The sequence below is a fragment of the Ovis aries genome, chromosome 15, assembly GCF_016772045.2.
Source record: "Ovis aries strain OAR_USU_Benz2616 breed Rambouillet chromosome 15, ARS-UI_Ramb_v3.0, whole genome shotgun sequence".
Lineage (NCBI taxonomy): Eukaryota > Metazoa > Chordata > Mammalia > Artiodactyla > Bovidae > Ovis > Ovis aries.
This window is the reverse complement of record NC_056068.1, coordinates 35,730,682-35,753,133: the sequence shown is the minus strand read 5'-3', so window position 1 is coordinate 35,753,133 and position 22,452 is coordinate 35,730,682. Positions and strand designations below refer to the sequence as shown.

The following is a 22,452-nucleotide window of genomic DNA, read 5'->3' as shown; positions in this document are numbered from 1 at the left end:
CTTACTTATCATGGTTTTAGGCTACTGAAGGTATTCAACAAATACTTTCTGAATTAACATAATAATAGCACATGGAACACACTGCTTGCATGGGGTGATAACATGAGCAAAATAGGTGGCAGGTTTCAACTAAACACAAAATGACAAATGTTAATTTGATATACCAAAGACTCCAAGTTATCAATGCTTCATTTGCAAAATTAGTGAACAAATCATACTATAGTAGGAGAAATGTGTTTTTTTTTTAATTAGTTTTTTATTTTTTAAATTTTAAAATCTTTAATTGAGAAATGTGTTTTAAAAGTACCTCAGAGATCTATCAAGTTTAAAAGATAAAGTAATCCAGGTGGCTCAGTGGTAAAGAATCTGCCTGCCAACGCAGGAGTGCAGGTTCCATCCCTGGGTCAGAAGATCTCCTGGAGAAGGAAATGGAACCCACTCCAGTATTCTCGCCTGGGAAATCCTATGGACAGAGGAGCTTGGTGGGCTACAGGCCATGTGGGTCACACAAGAGTCGGACATGACTTGTCAACTAAAAAACAACGATCCATAAATAGTTACTATTGGGTTGAACTGTGGCTCCTCCCAAAAGACAGGAAGTCCTAAACCTCAGTATCCCAGAATGCAATTTTAGTTGAACACAGTTACAGATAAAAATTAATTAAATGAAGGATGAACTCCAGTCTAGATTAGAATGGGCTCCAATTCAGATATTATTGTTTTCCTTACAAGCAGAGAGCCATGTGAAGACCCAGAGACACAGGGAGAACACCACAGGATGATAAAGGCAGAAATTGGGGCTACCTTTAGCAACTTATGTAGTCTAGGATGTAGGCTAGAACAACCAAGTCTTTTCTCCTCAGAGTCTGGCCAAAAGAAGCCCACTTTTTCCATCAGGTCAGTATAAGGCAAATCTAAAACAGAGAAATCCTAAATCAGACAGTAATTTAGATAACTAAATCTAACTAAATAACTAAATTTAACTAGGTTAGATTGATGTAAAGAACAAAATTCTTTATAGCAGCTGAATGGTCAGCAAAAATATATGGATATTAGTTCTGTTTATCATAATAATTATTTACTACCATTCCAATTTCTTCTACTTAAGTTAAAATTTAAAGAGAACGTAATAAAGAGAGTCCCTTGGACTGCAAGGAGATCCAACCAGTCCATTCTGAAGGAGATCAGTCCTGGGTATTCTTAGGAAGAAATGATGCTAAAGCTGAAACTCCAATACTTTGGCCACCTCATGCAAAGAGTTGACTCATTGGAAAAGACTCTGATGCTGGGAGGGATTGGGGGCAGGAGGAGAAGGGGACGACAGAGGATGAGATGGCTGGATGGCATCACCAACTCAATGGACATGAGTTTGAGTGAACTCCGGGAGATGGTGATGGACAGGGAGGCCTGGCGTGCTGCATTTCATGGGCTCGCAGAGTTAGACACAACTGAGCGACTGAACTGAACTGAACTGAATAAAGAGATACAGAAACAGATAGAGAGTCTTGATTATAGCCACTCCAAACACAATTCTACTTCTTTTATTTAAGTTTAATTGTATTTCCATCTTCTATTTTAAGTAGGATCTCATGCATTCATTTTTCTTGTAACAATAAATGTACAAAATAAGATGGTATTTATCAACTGCTCATTGAAACAAAGGTACTGTATTAAGGCTTACACAAATGATTGATCCTGATTAGAGAAATGTATATAATAACTAGTTTTACAATAAAGATTACAGATAAAGGACCAAATATCAAAAAGCTTTTTTTGTTATTCCTCTAAAAAATACTACATAGAACCTCTATGAATAAGTCCAAATGATCGAAAATGAATAAGTCACACACCTTGCATGGCCAATAGTGCCCCCAAAATGGCTTTAATCCTTTATATCCCCAAATATAGCTACTTCTTTCCAGGCAGAGTTCAGAACTTGAGACTACTATTCCATAAATTTTATTCACAGACTGACTTTTCACGGTCTCATTCCCCATATTATAAATTGAATTTTCACAACTATATTTACAGCAGGGCAACAGAGTGTATAGTAGTCTTTTCACAGCAAGATCGTCCCAATAATTCCTACTCTGTGCAATTTCAGTTAAAGCTGCTAACCATAGACTATAATTAATATTCAAGATTTACTGTACTTCTCTATAAAGTGTAAACACAAACTGGTATTTCTGAAGTATGTGGATTCTTTTGCATTCATACAGTTGAACTATCCATCGCACACTTCAAGTTCTACACACAGACACTGAGCACTGAAGGAAACAGGAAACATTATGCTAACATGACTATAGTATTGATGAATAAAAAAACATAACCCCAAGGCTAAGCTGCCAAATAAGTAGTGAATTAATTTCTGTAAAGTACTCCAATATTACAAAGGTGTGTTGAAAGGTGTCTGCTCATGTTTCAAATTAAACGCACTGCTGGTCAGCATTAGCACCTCAGCTTTGAACACCAGCCATTTGCCTATAACACTTCAGGGGCTAGGAAAAACGGATTTGCCGTTCACACTGGAATAATTAGAACATGTCAGGAAGAATTAATTTCCTCATTTTTCAAAAGGATACACAGAAATTACCATGTTATTATATGACAGGGTCCCTTGGAGAATTATATTAAATTTAATTTCTAGCGCAGCCCACACAACAAATTAAAGTCATAAATAAGATGGAAAGAAGCGGGACGCAGAGCATATGTTTATGGCAATGAGTGAAGCCAAGGGACCAGAAACAACTATCTTCATTTCATTTTATTTAAATCAGGCAGACACTGTGTATCTGAATGACAGCACTTGTTAATGGTGCTGAGATTATAGGCTCCTTAATTTTAGAAAACAGAAGCAGTCAGTCAATGTCTGAAATAGTACATTTCCTACAATGCAAAAATTAGTATAAATTTACTTCCCTTTCAAGTCCATTTCTTTTTGCCCTGCAGCAAGTTTAACAAAGATAAACTTATTTTTAATAATACTGTTTCTCTATTTGTCTTCCCTTTGGGTAATTTTCTTGGGTCAAAAAAAATGAGAAAAGTAAACAATTTACCAACATAATGTTTGTCCAAAATACAGCTTCCTGCTCCATACTATAAATCCATCTACCAATTCAGAGCTGAGAGAGAAATTTCTCTAAAGAAAATTTTGTTTTTTATATTAAATTTTAAACGTCTTTCTTACACTGCCTATCAAATTGGAGTGAAACTGCTAAGGACTTGTTCAAACACCCTAAAAGCACTAGACTTTTAACTATTAAGCCCAGATATGTGTATGGAACAGGAAGGGTTATAGAGCACACTAGTAATACAGCCACTATGCATGGCATGGCCAGAGACTCCTCGGCTACCTCCCCCTCCTGCTTAAGAGTCTCTCTTCTAGTATCCCCTCTCCTTTTCACCTTCACTAGTCATGGGCAGTCAAGAAAAGATTCTCACTAAGCTTGTATCTTCCACTTGAAATCAGCCTAAACCCAGTATGGAAACACTAATAAAACTTTTATAAATGTATTATAAAATATTAATGATATTATTGATTCCCTATCTTTTTCTTGTACATATGTATACTTTTATTTGTTATTTAAGCTATGGGTAAAATAACCAGACTAGAAGCAAGTACATATAACTCTTTTAATTTTTTCCTGTATACCATTAAAAAGACACAAGGTGTCCTATAGAAACTTACATTATTTGAGAAGTCAGTACCTTCTCTAACATTTAAGGCTGGAACTTTAGACTTACCAGAAATCCAAATGCTTCAGACACCAATCATCAAAACAATTTGTACTGTGTTATTTACCTATTCAAAATTTCTTTAAAATGTTAACTATATTGTCTTTCAACATAATGCTCCATGTACAGCAAATACACACACACACAGAAAAGCAAAAAAAAATACGAGGTGATGTTTAGAAAACTACTTAAAATTACTGACTCAAAAGCAATGAAAAAAAGTTGGTATGAGAATCATTGATAATTTAGCTAACTTTTCTCCTTCCAACACAGACTTAATCTCCACATATTCACCTACAGACTCTAAATCATAAATATTAAGATTACTCATAGGCACAGAAAACTGTTGGCATTTTATCATGCTTAATAACTGAAGACATTCTTAAGGTGAAAAAGGAGTTTGTACACTTTAAGAAATGACTGTCATGAAACTGAGCACTCCCTTGGGTGCAACAAACTTTAAATAATTTGTGAATCAATTAACTGGCGACTCTCTTCATAACACAGATTTCACACTCCCAGGTCACTGCATTATCAGCCTGATACGAATCATAACATTTTGGAGAAAAGTTCATAATTGAAATCATTAATTAATTTAACAGGACTTTTAGTTATGCATTGCATTAAACAGCTGTAAAGGAGCAGAGATTAATTAGTTGTTTCTCTGACAATTTTCACTGCTGCTATTACTTGGTAGAAAACTTTTCAACTTGTAAAGCACATCATGCTCTCTATAATCTGGCAGTGACCTATTGAAGCAATTTAAAGTTAAAAGAACTGTAATTTCTCTAAAGCGAAGCTTGGAAGCTCTGAGATGTTTCTCTGAAAGAAAAAAAAATTTAATGATAAACATTGTAAAGCTTGACCTTCTCCTTATGTGAAAATGAAACTCACATCTAGAATAAAGTCTTAAAAGTGTGTATCATAAGTAGCTCCCAGGAATGAGGAAACCAAAGATACACCCAGCTTATGTTTTCCTAAAACTAGAGAGATGATGTGTATTCACATATTTTGCATATTCTTTTTCTCTTAAAAATAGAAGTAAAAACTATTAATCATAAATAAAGTGCATTTATGTTAGCACTCAGTGTTTTTACTTCTAGAATTTAGAATCATTTGACTGACCTACAAGCTGTGTAGCAAATTAACTGACTGATAAAATATGGGTAAGTTCAAAAAGCAACTAAAAAATGACCATTTTAAGGAAAGGTGACTAGCAATTTTTTTCACTCCATCACTCCAAATTCCTTTCATATCACATCACACTCTGCACAATTTCATCATTTTAATAGCTTAATATCTCATTTGCTATATAAAAGGTACTAAAAGGTAATATCATGGAGATTCTAACGAAATGAGTAATTTCCTAGAAAAATGCCCATCTTACTGAAATTAATTAGTTGAAATAAAATATTTTCCAGGTTATATAGGGAAATAATCAATTGTACCACCCAACAATATTTTCACCCTAATCCTTTTCCCACCTGCTTTGTTCCACATGTGGCAATGACATTTAATTCTTACAATTATTAAAACATATCAGGCCCTTTCATGTCTAGGTGCTTTTACAAATGCTATCCCCTCAACCTAGAATATTCTTCCTATTTCCAAGTCCCTTCTAAGTAACTCCCTTTTATGCCTTTAAGAAGCAGCTTTAATGATAGCCCATTTAATAAAGCCTTCCCCCAACTCTTCCTGGCAAATTTCAAATTTTTGTGTATCTTATTTCATTTATATCTAAATTTTAAGTCTAATATGTTATTATAATTTCTCTCTTTACCTATCTCTCTATTAGATTTTCAAACTCCTTAACAGCTGGGCTTCAGTGCTATTCACATTTAAATCTCAAACATATCTATTTGGGACATATTAAGCCCTCAGTAAATGTCTGTTGATTAAAAAAAGAATGAATAAATGAACATGCACATATTTATTTCCACATTTCACTTCAATAATATTTATTGTCTGTTATAAGCTTGATGAAGTTTCCAAGAGTTTTTTAAGTTAAAAAAAGATAGCTTCTCTATGTTTTTTAACATTTACTCTCACCTATTTTTCAGTACTTTTTAGTATTTAAAGATTGTTAATTATCTAATAAACTTGAAGTGAGACAGCAAGAAGTAAACACTAAAAGATATTTCATTTTAGGATATCATTTGTCATCAAAGACCATTTCCATCAAAAGCTGCCTTGGCCAGAAGTCAATTAAATGAACATGTTTTTAACAGTTTATGCCTGTGGTTCTACCAAGACTCCCTTATCTAGACAATACACATGAAAGTAAATAGGAACAAGACGTGTTGCCTCACTTGAGCAGAATGAATCTTCCCTTCTGAGATAGCCTATTATAAAGCCACACTAATTACAGAGCCATTTCCTCTTTTAGATGCATTATTTCTAATAATTCACTGCGGCAGTGAGGTAAATGGTAACAGTTGTCTCATCATTCACTTTTCTCACTTGTATCTTTATATCTCACTTATTTCTCATTTCAGCCCATTCTAATGACAAGAATAAGTTGGCATTTTTCTTAGAGTGTTGTCCTTTAAATACGACCTGGTACTTTTGCTTTTACAGTTGGGCTAGTTTACTGATTCCAAATAGTTTATCTAAATGTAATTGACACCTCAGAGTTGTTGTAAGAATTAAATGAGATAATATATGTAAGTACTCAATAATTGTTACTTCTCTTTCGTCCCTCTTCCTCTAAAACACATATGATCCAGAGAACATACCCTAAAGCAGATTGTAGTCATGGAACCATGCTGGTGTTGTGTGCAAAATTGGCTTCCACTCTGCAGATATTTAAAGGAACTATTTAATAAGAGGTTAAGGATAGTTTAAAAAAAAGAAGTATCTATCTTTGTTAGAAATAGCTGAATGGACAAACAGAGAAATTGTGAGTAACATAGTGGGGATAAAATCTCCTTAAGTAAAAAATATAGATTGTTAGTAAAATGTCCACTTTATCTCTGCCAATTACTCCTTTCAACCAAAGAGGCTGATCAAAGTTAGATTCAAAGCCCAAAGCATAGAATAAAACAAAGTTAACTTACACATAGGAACCAAATTCATATGTACTTCATTGGCCCAATCATAAAAGTCCATTTATTTTTAGTTAACTCAAAAGCTACTGGAACCATTGGTGCTTTGGGAGGGTTATATCTTGACAGTATGTTGTTGTGTTTAGTCATTAAGTCATGTCCAACTCTGCAACTCCATGCACTGCAGCATGCCAGGCTTCCCTGTCCTTCACTATCTCCCAGAATTTGTTTAAATTCATGTCCACTGATGGTAATGCTATCTAACCATCTTATCTTCTGTCACCCTCTTTCCCTTTTGCCTTCAATCTTTCCCAACATCAGGGTCTTTTCCAATGAGTCAGCTCTTTGCATCAAATGGCCAAAGTATTAGAGTTTCAACCACAGCTTTTCCAGTGAACACACAGGGTTGTTTTCCTTTAGGATTGACTGGTTTGATCTTCTTGAAATCCAAGAGTCTTCTCCAGCACCACAATTCAAAAGCATCAATTCTTTGGCACTCAGCCTTCTTTATGGTCCAACTCTCACATCCGTACGTGACTACTGGAAAAACCGTAGCTTTGACTATATGGACCTTTGCTGGCAAAGTGATGACTTTGCTTTTTAATATGCTGTAAGCTTTAAATGACAGAATTTACATGATCCTAAGATCCAGAAGAATCCTGAATCAAGAATAGACTCCATAGCTAAAGTTATACAAGCTTGGATTCTACCTAAAGATTCAAACTTAAATGAATAAATAAAATAATACAAGAGTAACATTATATCTATTAGAGTCAATAAATCAGGGAAACTGTAATATACAATCCACCAACTCTGCAAATTCTGACCCAACCAATAATGAATTATTACTCTCCTTCCTTGTTGTTGAATTGCTAAGTCATGTCCAACTCTTTGACTCCATGAACTGAAGTATGCCAGGCCTTCCTTTGCCTCTCCTCTAATCTGAATACACACACACACACACACACACACACACACACACACATACACACACATGCTTTATTACTTGTCTACATCTCACTCTACCAACACACTCAAAATTGCCCCATGATTTGTATATTCGTGAATTTGCCCAAAATGTTTGCAGCCAGCGTCAGTGAGGGTTTTTACATCCTCATTTGTAAACCAAATCTGTTTACTCACAGAAGTATTTTAGAGTTTTATCAGCGTATCTCAACCATGTACCTATTACCAATCATGTTCTTATTACACTCCACCATCAATGAAAGTACTCCCTCTTAACTTTCTCTGGGCCGAAGAATGTTGTTATTATAGTATCTTTAAAACCAAGTTCATCTTATTCCACTTTGTCTGAGTACCCTTAGAATCCTGACCTTGAGTTAGTCAGGGTTCTGACCTTGTTGAGAATGCTATCTAACCATCTTATCCTCTGCCACCCTCTTCTCCTATTGCCTTCAATCTTTCCCAGCATCAGGGTCTTTTCTAGTGAGTCGGCTCTTCACATCAAGTGGTCAAAGTATTAGTTTCAGTAATTCTTCTAATGAATATTCAGGGTTTATTTCCTTTAGGATTGACTGGTTTGATCTTCTTGCAAGGAAGAATTAAGATCTTCTTGCAAGGACAGGGAAGTCTGACATGCTGCAGTGCATGGGGTCACAAAGAGTCAGACATGACTTAGCTACTAAACACAACATGCTGTCAAGATATCCAGCTCTCCAAAGCACCAATGGTTTGAGGTGAGTCTTAGAATCCTCACCTTGAGTTCAATGAGGCTTACATCTAGCACACCTGGCTATTTTCAAATTCTCCTCTGGGATAGTATCACATAGCAATTACATATTGAACAAGTCCATCTCCTTGTATAAAAGTGTGTCTACTAAGGTTCCTTTTTAGTGAGTGTAGCAGAAGTATCTGGGTCAATGCCAATTTTTAGTATGGAATCTTTGATTTTCTCTTTAAGTCATATCATGACTATAGACATATCTTACTCCCAAGAAGATACAAAGTAGGAAGCAAAATTTCAACATTTTCCAAAAGTAAGACAATAGATTTCTTCTGAAAGCATGTGTTTGGTTTATGAGAGAGAGAGAGAGATGCAAGTAGGTAGAAAGGATGCTATTTTTCCAGATTATCATTTTTAATAAACAGAAACAAGATCCATTTGCACCTTACCTAGGAGATTCAAGAATCTAAGAGAATGAAGGTGATAGTGGTGATTATAAAGATTGCATATAAGAATGCAAAATGAAAGAAGTGGCAGAGGAAACAAGATGGTAGAGAGAAGAGTAGCAGGAGAGAGAAGAGGACAAGAGGAAAATCACAGGAGAGAAGGGAGATAGCAGAGAAGAGAAAAAGAGATGAAAGGGTGAAAGAAACTGTCTAGTATTAAACCTAGGAATTGTGGCAGGAATTGGGACAAAGGGGAAAGGTCATAAAGATCAACTGTACTCATTATTTTCTTTCTAAAAATATTTCTCTTTTCACAGAGAGTGATTGGATAAAACATGAGGTAAGTCAATTAGCTTCACAAATACTCATATTTTTTTACTTAATTTGTTTCATGGAGTTGATAGTTCCACACCTTGCTAAAGAATTTCAGTGGCCACATTTCTGCATAGTGAAAGTGATCCCAAACAATTTTTCCAATGTATTACACATATAACAAGTTTTTCTTCAAAACCGGCATGATGGTCATTTTTTCCTCTGTTTTTCTCTTTGACAAACATAGTTATTATAGAAAATGAAAGGAAAATTCCACTCTTCACTCATGTTTGAGTTCCTCTGACCTGCTAAACTATCCTGGCCTGTAGCATAAGATGAACTAAAGAGCCTCTTGATGAAAGTGAAAGAGAAGAGTGAAAAAGTTGGCTTAAAACTCAACATTCAGAAAACTAGGATCATGGCATCTGGTCTCATCACTTCATGGCAAATAGATGGGGAAACAATGGAAACAGTGACAGACTTTATTTCTTTGGGCTCCAAAATCAATGCAGATGGTGACTGCAGCCAAGAATATAAAAGACGCTTGCTCCTTGGAAGAAAAGTTATGACCAACCTAGACAGCATATCAAAGAGCAGAGACATTATTTTGCCAACAAAGGTCCATCTAGTCAAAGCTATGGGTTTTTTCAGTAGTCATGTATGGGTGAGAGTTGAACTATAAAGAAAGCTGAGTGCCAAAGAATTGATGCTTTTGGACTGTGGTATTGGAGTGGTATTGAGAGTCCCTTAGACTGCAAGGAGATCCAACCAGTTCATCTTAAAGGAAATCAGTACTGAATATTCATTGGAAGGACTGATGCTGAAGCTGAAACGCCAATACTTTGGCTACAGGATGTGAAGAACTGACTGATTTGAAAAGACCCTGATGCTGGGAAAGATTGAGGGCAGGAGGAGAAGGGAACGACAGAGGATGAGATGATTGGAAGGCATCACCAACTGGAAGGACATGAGTTTGAATAAGCTCTGGGAGCTGGTGATGGACAGGGAGGCCTGGTGTATTGCAGTCCCTGGGGTTGCAAAGAGTCGGACACAACTGAGCGACTGAACTGAACTGTAGCATAAGATGTAATTCCATGTATATCTATTTCTTTTTTTCCTTAAAAAGGAAGACTTTGACAAGATTTAATTATATAAGATTTAAATATGGAGAAGGAAATGGCAATCTACTCCAATATTCTTGCCTGGGAAATTCCGTAGATAGAGGAGCCTGGCGGGCTACAGTCCGTGGGGTCGCAAAGAGTTGGACGCGACTCAGCGACTAAACAATAAGATTTAAATAGAGCGGCAAGTTTTTATATTCATAGCTCTGGAGAGACAGGCTCTATTTCTTTTTTGTTTCTTCTGTCCTTTCTTTTTCTACTTTTCTTTACAGAATGAAAATTATTTTATCAAGAAGCTTTGACTTACATTATTAAAAATACATAGCAATCATTATAAGTCTGCCTTTCTTTAGGATATACATACTCTTCACAAAAGTACTTAACTTTTTTTCAGAGCTATAATTAAGAAGATATTAGAGTTGAGGGGAAAAGCATGGTCATGGAGCCAAACAATATCAAATTTGAATTCAACCTGTATCATTTACTGTGTTGCTCAGTAAAGCTGATATACCTTGTGCGGATACTAAGTTGCTTCAGTCCTGTTGGACTGTGCGACCCAAGGACTATAGCCTGCCAGGCTTCTTTGTCCGTGGGATTCTCTAGGCAAGCATCTTGGAGTGGGGTGCCTCCTCCAGACGATTTTCTCGACTCAGGGATTGAACCCATGTCTCTTATGTCTCCTGCACTGGCAGATGGATTCTTTACCACTAGCGCCGCCTGATATCTCTCTAAGTCTCAATTTTATTAACTATAAAAATGGGTATAATAATAGTTTCTACCTTACAGGTTAATGATGAGGATTAGATAATAAAATTCTCATGGCATGTGTGTATAAAACTTTAAAACAACATCTGGCATAACTAAGCATTTAGTACACGGTGTTATTAACAGGTTATATATGCCACTGTACTTAGTTGCTTAGTCATGTCTGCCTCTTTGAGACCCCATGGACTGTAGCCTGCCAGGCTCCTCTTGTCCTCTCCAGGCAAGAATACTGGAGTGGGTTGCCATGCCCTCCTGCAAGGGATCTTCCCAACCCAGGGATTAAACCCAGGTCTCCCACATTGCAGGTAGAATCTTTACCATCTGAGCCACCAGAGAAGTCCATATATGCCACTGCTGCTGCTGCTGCTAAATCGCTTCAGTCGTGTCCGACTCTGTGCGACCCCATAGACAGCAGCCCACCAGGCTCCCCTGTCCCTGGGATTCTCCAGGCAAGAACACTGGAGTGGGGTGCCATCGCCTTCTCCGATATATGCCACTAGTGGAGTACAAATTTTATCTTTCTAATGATAAACAGCCAATGGAATTAGTATCCTGAATAGGAAACTCTGTTCTTTAAAAACAATGGTAAATCTATACATCAACTGTACTCCGATTTTTTAAAAAAATGTAAACCAAAGAACATGCAGATCAAATCTGTTTTAAAACATGTTTCTTTAAATGTAATATTTTTCAAACCAGGTTGAATGAGTGACAGAGTTAATTTTCTGAGTACCAATCAGCATTTTTTTTTTATTAAAAAGGAGAGAAGGGAACAGAGGAGAGAGGAAGCAACAGAAGAAACGGCTAAAAGGGGAAAGAAAAGAGAAAATAAAAAATGTTACACATATTGAGGATAAGTATTATTCATGTAAAATTTTGATTGTATCCTGGGTCAGATTTGAAATTCACTTCTTACTCTGAATCACATTCAAAAAAGTCTGAAAGCCTCCTAACTTAATGGAAACTAGAACATGTGAATCAGTGAGCTTTTGTATAACAGGAAAAGAGCTAAATAACCACCTTGCTCACTCAAAGATTTCTCTATTCATGTAGTATAACAACTGAAGACATCTAGTGCCCTGCTAGATATCCTGTGATATCTTCTTTGAAATACTATAGACAGAAGTAGCTACCTATCAGAGACTATCCAAGAGCAAAAGGGTAAGATTAGATGGCTTCTGAATAACCATCCTAGGGCTAGGATCATGAAGCAAGCAGTAAAGTAAAATGAAGAAAAGTTAATAAAATTAAAAGATATTTTGGGGTTTCCCTTGTGGTTCATCTGGTAAAGAATCTGCCTGCAATGTGGGAGACCTGGGTTTGATTCCGGGGTTGGGAAAATCCCCTGGAGAAGGGAAAGGCTACCCACTCCAGTATTCTGGCCTGGAAAATTCCCTGGGCTGTATAGTCCATGGAGTCGCAGAGAGTCGTACATGACTGAAAAACTTTCACTTTGACTTTTAAGATATTTTTTCATATTCAATAAATTCAGGCACTTACAAATGAAAGAGCAAGAAAATGTCTCTTCTAAAAATCTGATGGATTGGTGGAGTAACCAGACAGCAAAATGCCACTCAGTATGCTTTACTTAAAGAAACGGTTATATTTATCCCTTCTTTTGCAAGATATATAGGGTGTGTGTGGGTTTGGGGTGGTGGGCAGGGAGAGAAGTGTTCAAGAGGAAGGTACATATAAGTGGTTGTGTTCACTTCAGTCTTATTTCAAACCAAACCAGTATGGTGGTCAGCTGTCAGCCAAAGAGAACAGGGGCAGGAACAGAGCCAATCAAGCTGTGTTAAGTAACCTAATCATTCCATAGAAATCTGTACAGCTCTTGTTCTCTGGCAGTACAGCTGGCAACAGCACAGCAGTAATTTGAGGGGTTTTCTATAGGGTGCTTATGAGTTTGATTTCACTGTTGGCTTCTTGCCATTGCAACCTATACACTGGGTAGTTCTGTTTGTGAGGTACCCAACTATGTGCTTAGATGATAAAGGATTAGATTTTTTTTCACTTGGTAGGCATGAAGTCATCTGAGTTTTCACTTTGCCAAATGTGTCTCTTTTTTTCTTCCAAACTCCCCAGGTTAAGAAAAATGCATGGTTTGTATTGCCAAGGCCCTCCCCCTACACTTTGAGCCCTGTATTTCTTTGGGAAACTAAATTCTATTTTCCCCATAATTCATCAAACTGTTTTCTCTGACAACTTAAATCTTTAGAGCCTTTTAAAATACCACTTCTCTCATTTTCTCCCCACTACTCTCCTTTTTTCATACTTTCCCCTTGGCAATCAAAAAATACATATAATTTGCCAAATTTGAAGTAAAAGGGATATAATTCAACTGCTGAGGTTCAAGATGATGTTTTACATGTGACTAAATAAACTTTCCATTACCCAGTTGCACCTTCATATGACTTTCTTGAGATACTCACAAAGGACATAATGTAGTCAAACAATAATGTTATATAAACAGTTGACACTGTACAGCAAATTCAGGTTTTGCTTTTTGAAACTTTTGGGATTTCTTTTTCCCACTATTTTTGATCTGTGGTTGGTTGAATCTGCATATCCAGAATCCTTAGAGAAGGAGAGCTACCTATACTTAATTTTGAGTCAATCTCAGCTTCTTCTTATATGCATATATCACTTCATCTTATATAAACCTAATCAATAATACATTCCAAAACTGTTCTCATAATAGAAAGTGAACTAATATCAACAGTGTGACCATTTAAAAAAACAGAGGCTGAAATTATGGAAGTGGGTTTGAGAAGAAAGTAGAAGAAATACAATGAAAATACTTGGACTATACTGTAAAGCATGGTGAAGGAGAAGAAGTATTGATCTCTACCCTTTTGGCTCATCGGTGTAAAATCAGAAAGTGCTCCTTCTTCATTCTCAAAACATATAAACCTTCAACAGGATGCCCTTTATTTGTTATATACATCTCCATGGGCTTCCCAGGTGGCTCAGTGGTCAAAAAAAAAACCCACATGCCAATGCAGGAGGTGCAGTTTCCATCTCTGGAGAAGGAAAAGTCAATTCACTCCAGTATTCTTGCCTGGGAAATCCCATGGATAGAAGAGCCTGGCAGGCTACAGTCCATGAGATCGCAAAAGAGTCAAACATGACTTAGCGACTAAACAGCAACACTATCCATCTCCATGCCAGGGCCATCATGATCTTCCACTCCCTCTTACTTCAGCCAGGATACCCAGTTACTTTCCATAGCTAAGGACAGCAGGAAGTCCTCCCAGACCCATTTCAAGGAGTCTTTCATTTTCACTGTATGCACTGGTAGTAGAAGTAGGAAATGTCAAATCCCACCATCAGAAATTGGTCAGAAGAATGTTATTAAAGCCAGATTTAAAAATGAGATTTCATACCAAAACAACACAACAGGCAACAGTTAGCTACTATCACACTCTCAATAGTATAATTCAGCCATATTATAAGGTTAAATTACAGAAGTGGAGTGGCAACCCACTCCAGTATTCTTGCCTGGAGAATCCAATGGACAGAGGTGCCTTGCAGGCTACAGTCCATTGGGTCACAAGAGTTGGACACAACTTAGCGACTAAACCACCACCACATAAGGCTAAATGGATTTCAGTAAGTTGCCCAAGTAATCAAATTACCATCTATAACATGTTCTCTATAAAAATATCCATTCCAAATTCCAAACAGCAAACTTGCTGAACTTCCCCCATTAGTTAGTTGGAAATTGCCTACAAATACATCCCTGTGTATACTTCAAAGAAGCTTTTTGGAATATAAATTTAAAAAATACTTTAAAACAAGTAACTGACTATTAGCCTTTCTAAAGAAGGTCATAGGCTTTACTTCCTCATTTACTATTTATGAAGTCTGGGATTTTCAAATACAATACTTGGAAGTATACATGAAAAATGATTATTAGTGGCTATTGTGATTATTAGTGGCTATTAACACATTGTTAATATGATGACAACAAGAGCTATAATCATGCCAATCCTGTGGACTGTGAGTGATGGGGAAAATACATACAGTTTCTTATACAGTTTCTTATATATTATTACATTCTCCTGAATATAAGTGATTCAGATGCTTTCTAAAAAAGTACACAAAGTTTCTAAGCTGAGTGCACTGGGAAAGTTAGCACAACTTCAAGTCAACCCATTCCTATAAAAATTTGAGAGAAATAACTAAATGAACACTCAAACATCTACGTAACTCAGTACATTATTTTCATATATGAGCAAGGCTGTGTGGATCCATAAAGATGCCATATGAGCAGACCTTTGAACATCTAGCATCCGAACTTCTTATAAAGCCACCAAATGTACTGCACTGATATGACGCCTAATGGTCTTCTAATAAAAGCCAATTTCAAATGATTAAGAAAAAACAAGCTTGCTATAAAAAGGCAAATAATGTTTATAGGCAGCCTGGATTCAAAGGAATGATGGGTGGGCATAAATTATGTGTTTATAAAAAATAACACATGAACTGTTTGGTGAATAGAACAGAATTTCATTTAAGAAACTTAGTTGGAGGAGAAGGTGCAATATTTAGGCTTTGTCCTGAGTTAGCACAAAGCATAACTGAATACATCATTGCTCTCTTATATTTAGCACAAATAAGATATTGAGGGGCTTCCCAGTGGCTCAGCAGTAAAGAGTCCACCTGCCAAAGTAGGAGACGTGGGTTCAGTCTTTAGGTTGGGAAGATCCCCTGGAAATGTAAATGGCAACCCAGTCCAGTATTTTTGCCTGGGTTATCCTATAGACAAAGACTATAGCGTCACAAAAGAGTTGGACATGACTTAGCAACTAAACAACAAAAATACTGAGACTTGTAGAATGAAGTCAGGAGTACTGCCTGTAACCAACTGCACTATGACATTCTCATTCATCTGCTGAGCCTTTAAGTCTCACAGCAGCTGATGACTCAGCACTTCTAAACTTTCCCCCTGAGGATGTTGCTAGTAGACACCACATTGCACATGGTCCTAACTCATTCTTCACCCACCCCTCTCTGCCATCAGTAATCACTTTATCAGTAATTCCTTTAGCCACAGAAGTTGTACATTAAAATCAGAGCCCTGATAACCATCTCTGTCAGTTCTGCTAGGGATGGAAGGTCCACTCATTCAGTTGGACCCATTGGAATAGTTCTTCATTCTGGGTATTGTGCATTCTAAACAGCTGTGAGAGTTGGACTATAAAGAAAGCTGAGCGCCCAAGAATTGATGCTTTGAACTGTGGTGTTGGAGAAGACTCTTGAGAGTCCCTTGGACTGCAAGGAGATCCAACCAGTCCATCCTACAGGAGATCAGTCCTGGGTGTTCATTGGAAGGACTGATGTTGAAGCTCAAACTCCAATACTTCGGCCACCTGATGTGAAGAGTTGAATCATTTGAAAAGACCCTGATGCTGGGAAAAACTGAAGGCAGGAAAGAGAAGGGGATGACAGAGGATGAGATGGTTGGATGGCATCACTGACTCAATGGATGGCATCACTGACTCAATGGACATGAGTTTGGGTAGGCTCTGGGAATTGGTGACGGACAGGGAGGCCTGGCGTGCCGTGGTTCATGGGGTCGCAAAGAGTCAGACACGACTGAGCGACTGAACTGAACTAAAACAACTGTGAGGTCTCCACTGAAGAAGGATGTTTAAGTGTTATGTCCTTGTTTGTTTGTGTCTGGGCAGAAGTGTCAGTTTACGTGTGTTGTGTGTAACACTGTGTGTATTTATCTAAGCACATATTCAAATATTTGAGGCCATAAGAGCCATATGGAACTGAGTTTATCATTTTCCTCTTGAAGTACATAATATAGACAAATAGCTACAACTAATATATAAGCATCTGATAAAATCATTGTTCTTTTGTGGAGGAACTTAATAGGACAATAGGGCCGGCCTCTCACACATCAGTTGGGATGAGAGAGGAGAACACTGTGTTCTTTCTTTGCACCAAAATAGTAAGTTAGAAAACAAATCTGTCTGGAAAAAAAGTATCACAGGTTGTTCCAGGGGAAGAGAAGCTAGGGAAGTTTGAGGTTTCTTATCAAGAAAAACTGATGGCAAGCCTTCATATTAGACTGTATATGTCTATCCACTAAAGTTTTATAGGAATGAGGAAACTTTCTTATCAAGAAAGTTAAGTTCAAATGAAATGCTGCTCATCAAGAATTACTCTAAAGAAGGTATAACGTTTTCATCGTGGCTTAAAGAAAACAATTTATAGTGCTTTAAGTGAAATAAGGGTAAGTGCCATCCATTACAATGTACTGCTATGGCCTATATGCCTTCAATTATACAAATGACAATTCCTGGGACTTTGCTTTCCCTTAGAAAGGAAAACAGGGAGAATTTTTACATGAGGCATAAGGCAAGAAACGGACATATAAACAACTGCTAGCTCAGTGTAAAAGATCCCTGAAGAAAGGGAAGAAACCCAGGAGGTGTGCGCATCAAATAAAAATGGAGAATATGGCTATATTTCAGCTCAAACCAATATTCCATTTTCAGGAATCATCCCCTCTGGCTCACTGCTGACAATGCATCGATAGCATATGAGTGAGATAAGTTCATAAGTAAGATGAAAAGGGATGCACGGCAGGTAAATAAATTTCTTTCCACTGAGATAATTATTCTTACCATTTGTCACTGCTCTCATGGCATAAACAGGACAGGTGATGACATCCTATAAAATGAAATTCTTATTCCTATAGTCCTGACACCAAGATATATAACTCATTCAGCCATCATGAATTTTCTTTTGCTCTGAAGCTTTGAGTGAGTTTTTGCTTGTATTGTTGTTCTTGTTTCTTGTCTTTTAAAAAAAATGCTGTCATCAACTGGGCAATACTGTTAAGAGAGTAGGATGGAAAATGGGACTGTCATTATTTTAAGCTACCTGATCCTATATAAGAATTACATATGTTATTATGTGGGATGGCTGAATATAGCTATTTTACTTGAATTATTTAAAGTTAACATCTGCATCATATAATCTCTATGCAATATCTACGTCCTCAAATCAAAGCCCTGTCCCAAACCTCACATCTTTTCAGACCTAACCTAGACAAGAAATAAGGAATCACAAGTCTTTGTACCAACAAATAATTTTTCCAACTATAATTCATTAGTACCTTATTCCAAAAGCATATGAATACTTACAAGATGGTTAATCCTCATTAAAAACTAAGATTACATGACATAATTACATGTAAATAAGAAAAATGAATTAAACTCTTACCCTTTCCTATGTCGGGCACTAGTTGTGAATCATATATACAATTAGAGTTATATTGCTAAGCTAAAAATATTGGTAAAGATCTAAAAATGACAAACAGTGCCTTTTAAATTAATGTCTTATTAGTTGAGTGAAGTACACTGACAAAGAATAATTTATGCTTATTCAAACTGCACTCGACATCTTCAGGTGTTTCCAAATGAGCTCACAGAAGAGTGATTAAATGCATCTGATAACAAGCCACACATTGCTGAAATTACTTACCGCCTCATTTTATGATTAATTAAACATGTAGATTAAAGTTGCAAAAGAATTTAGATTAATGAGCAAGTTAAGTCTTGCTGATATAAGTGAATTGGGAATTGGATGCTCTGTGGAACTTTATAAACATGCATTTTATAATGAATAAGACAAGGCTACATGCAGAATCGTGGCCACCAGGGCCTTTTGACGATGCAGTCTTTTTTAACATGGTTTGACAGCTTTCAAATAACATTCTTCTATAGGCTTTAAACTTTGTGCTTTGCTGTAAAACACAAGACTACATAACTCATGTACCAGGAGTACGATTATTTTCGAGCTCTCCAAGGTAATGACCCCCTGTAGCAGCAGCTGTTCAGATAAAATTACAAGCTCAATTGTTATTTTAATCAGAGATAGTTTTGTAGTTAGAAACAGTTATGAAAGTTGTAAAATTATGTGACACATCATCAGTACCTTCTCTTCAACACTCTTCTCCCCAAAAGTAAAACCATCCCAAGAAAGTTGTAGCTTTCCAGAGGACTTATTAGTAAAAAAAAAAAAAAAAAAAAGAATGCCTAGTCATTCATAAAATATTCAAAGTCATGTATTAGTGAAGTTTCTGTGGTAGGAAAGGTAATATTTAAATTCATGACGACTCTTATCAGCTCCAAGATTGTGTCAAAATATCTGCTAGGTTTTGCTGCTGCTTAGTCACTCAGTCATGTCCGACTCTTTGGGACCCCATAGCCTGTAGCCTGCGAGGCTCCTCTGTCCATGGGGATTCTCCAAGCAAGAATACTGGAGTGGGTTGCCATGATCTCCTCCAGGGGATCTTCCCGACCCAGGAATCGAACCAGAGTCTCCTGCATTATAGGCAAATTCTTTAGCAGCTGAGCTACCAGGGAAGATTCCACTAGGGTTTGCTGAGTATCCAATTTTTCTCTTTTAAAATCAGCTTTACCTAATCTGTGCCAAGAGCCAAGCTGGACTTTATGATTTTCCAGTGCAAGAGCAATTCAAGTTGTTCACAAAGATATAGTGCATTCTCCTTTGCAAGGGATACAGAAGTGGCAAGAAACTGAACCAAAGTTACCAAAGTAGATTTTGGTTTAAAACCTATTCCATTTTTATTCTGAGCTTGTAGCACAATATCATTTATTACAACTATAGCATAATGAAACCATTTCTGCAAGTTATTTGAATGGATCCAGTCTGCTATCTAAAATGCACCTCTAATTCTTTTCTACTTATTTTCAGACCTTATATATAATTCACTTCTTGGCAAGATGAGATTTTTATAGTGTTATTTCTTTTTTCCTTTTAATTTAGATTTTTCATACTCTAAAGATGTACCAAGAAAACTATGGAATTTTTTACATAAGGATCAAAAGGAGCTGCTTCATGACACAGGTAGCAAATTATCATTATTAACCCCACATATTTATCATATGGACATAATTGCCCATTTGAAGATATATGTGAATGAAAATATAATATTGAAACAGTCTATTTTGAAATTTATTAAAAGCATATAAGCAATCAAAATAAAAGTGTCCATTTGATTTATTTCCTTCCAGTGTTAAGTTGATATCTTTCACCAAGTAATATAAATCACATTTTATCACCACAAAAAGTCTTTTTTTTTAATTTATAAGCTTTTCCTCTTTGCAGCTCAACTTGAATATAATAGGAAGAATTTCTAGGTAGAAATACAGACCCAAATACTTCAAGGAGAAATAATATCCTTTTTCTTCACATAAAAATTTAAATTCTTCACTTATACCGTTTAAAAGAAAAAATTTTACAACAAAGTGGTAATATTAGCCTATAAGATGCTAGTTTAGAGATCTAAAATCATACTTTTGTGATCATAAAATGTATCTGGATATGTGCCAGAAGGACATAGATTATTCAAACAGCTCAACAAGTCACCAAATTTTAAGGAGCAAGATCTTTCCACTCCAGTCACTGCCATACTATTTCTAGGACCCACAAATTATGAGGTGTGTCCTAGAGTTACTAATAATTAAATAGAATTGTATCATTACTATGGCATTTTAATACAAGAAGATACATTTATTTACCCATGAAAGCAATTTGTAAAATACTGAATATATTTAGCTATTATACGTACTTATTATTAGCATGTTTTAAGTTTTATTTAGTATTCTTGCCTGGGAAATCCCATGGACAGAGAAACCTGGTGGGCTACAGTCTATGGGGTCGCAAAGAGTCGGACACGACTGAGTGGCTTCACTTTCACTTTCAAGTTTTATTATAAATGCTTTATAGAGTTTACCAACATAGATTACATAAATTTACTGGTTATTTAAAGTTAGGAGTTATATGTTTAGCTGAAATACCAAAATAGGAACTTTACATTCAAATTCTGAATAAATGGGCAATTTAAAATATCACAAATCAGGCTTAATGCACTATAAGAATTCCTAACCATTATTTCATTAAATCAAGATGGCAATTTATTGTAAAACATTTTCTTTTATTTCTCAACACATAGTTATGTGTTCATAGCTATGAACCTTGCATCTCTACAAAGTGATTATTTTCTTCATTTCATCCAGTTTGAAAAAAAGTATAAAAATACTCACCAGAAACTAAAATTAGATGACTAAACTCATTTTCACATGTGATTGGGCCCAGGTTTGTCAAGATGAACTACAAATGCATTAATATCCACAATACTGTCAAATGTTGAATTATTAATATTGTTGGGTCCTTGGTCTCAGTTCATGCCCTGTTGAGGAGTTTTGTGACATTCATCAAAACTCAGCCTCTCAACATGTGTACAAGTATCCAGGAGGCAACATGTCTTAAACTAAAACCATGCAAACTGTCATCAATGCCAGACTAAGACTCATAAATGCAAAGAACTAGTCTGTAGTGAAAACAGCAGATGAAGTCAGGTGCAACCATATGCCAGATCCTTGCCAACTCAGCACCCAGAAGTTGAGATACCAGGTAGATGATTAAAGGTGGTTCTTCATTTGGAAGGATTAGCAGCATTATGCACTATACCTATGAGTAGTATATGTCAATGTAAGTATTTAACAGCCAAAAATAGTGCTGAAAATTGACTCCAAGACTACTACAGCTTATCAATTTTTATTCTACAGACTGCAAATTTTTTAGCTCTCTTAACCAAGCATGGAGTTGGCTAACTGGAAGAGTCCAGAATTTTTCCTTCAGTGGAAAAAAACAAAAGGTTACTCTGTTTTAGTTATTCTAAAACTCCTTTTAAAATCCATGTATCCAAAAATTTTTGTAAGTGCACATTAATAATGGTCTTTTATAAACCAATTGGAGATTTAAAGTATGATTATTTTTTAAAAGTCAAAGGTTTCTAAACTTTACTCAGTACCTTATATTATATGATTTCCATGATGGGAAATTGACAGCAAACTGATTTTATTCTTAAAACAAATAAAAGAATATAAGTGGTTTCCAGACTTGGCAAACTTTAGAATTTCTGATACTCATCTTTCCAATCTTTCACTCAGTAGATATATTCCCTAAAAATAGAAACATTTTTGAAAAATATTGAACTGTGGTTGTAAAATTGTTTCATTTGTATGTAAAGTTAGCCAATAATTCTAATAGTTATAAACATAAGTTAAAACTAGAAGATGCAAAGAAACTAGGTGTTAAAGTTACCTAAGGTCTTAAGATTAGACCACAAAAATACAATTCAATCCTCATTTGCCATGGAAATAGGAAATAAATGGGAACATTAGTTATACTCATAAATTATATATTATACCTGGGCTCTTATACAAAGTGATGAGGGGTCACAAAGTCCTTCTTGAAGCATTTCTCTTTCCTCATCAGAAGATATAGAAAGT

General features: G+C 36.1%; 1 protein-coding gene across 49 annotated transcripts in view; it reads right to left on the bottom strand.

Annotated features, from left to right (window-relative positions):
* SOX6 (SRY-box transcription factor 6) overlaps positions 1 to 22,452 on the bottom strand; it is a 720,275-nt gene that overhangs the window by 525,743 nt on the left and 172,080 nt on the right. For 12 of the 49 annotated variants that reach the window (XM_060399851.1, XM_060399861.1, XM_060399827.1 and 9 more), the window contains exon 3: positions 22,371 to 22,452. The exons of 36 other annotated variants lie outside the window; for them this stretch is intronic. The gene's annotated coding sequence lies outside the window, so the exon portion shown is untranslated. One more of the 49 variants, XM_060399826.1, reaches the window with a different exon arrangement.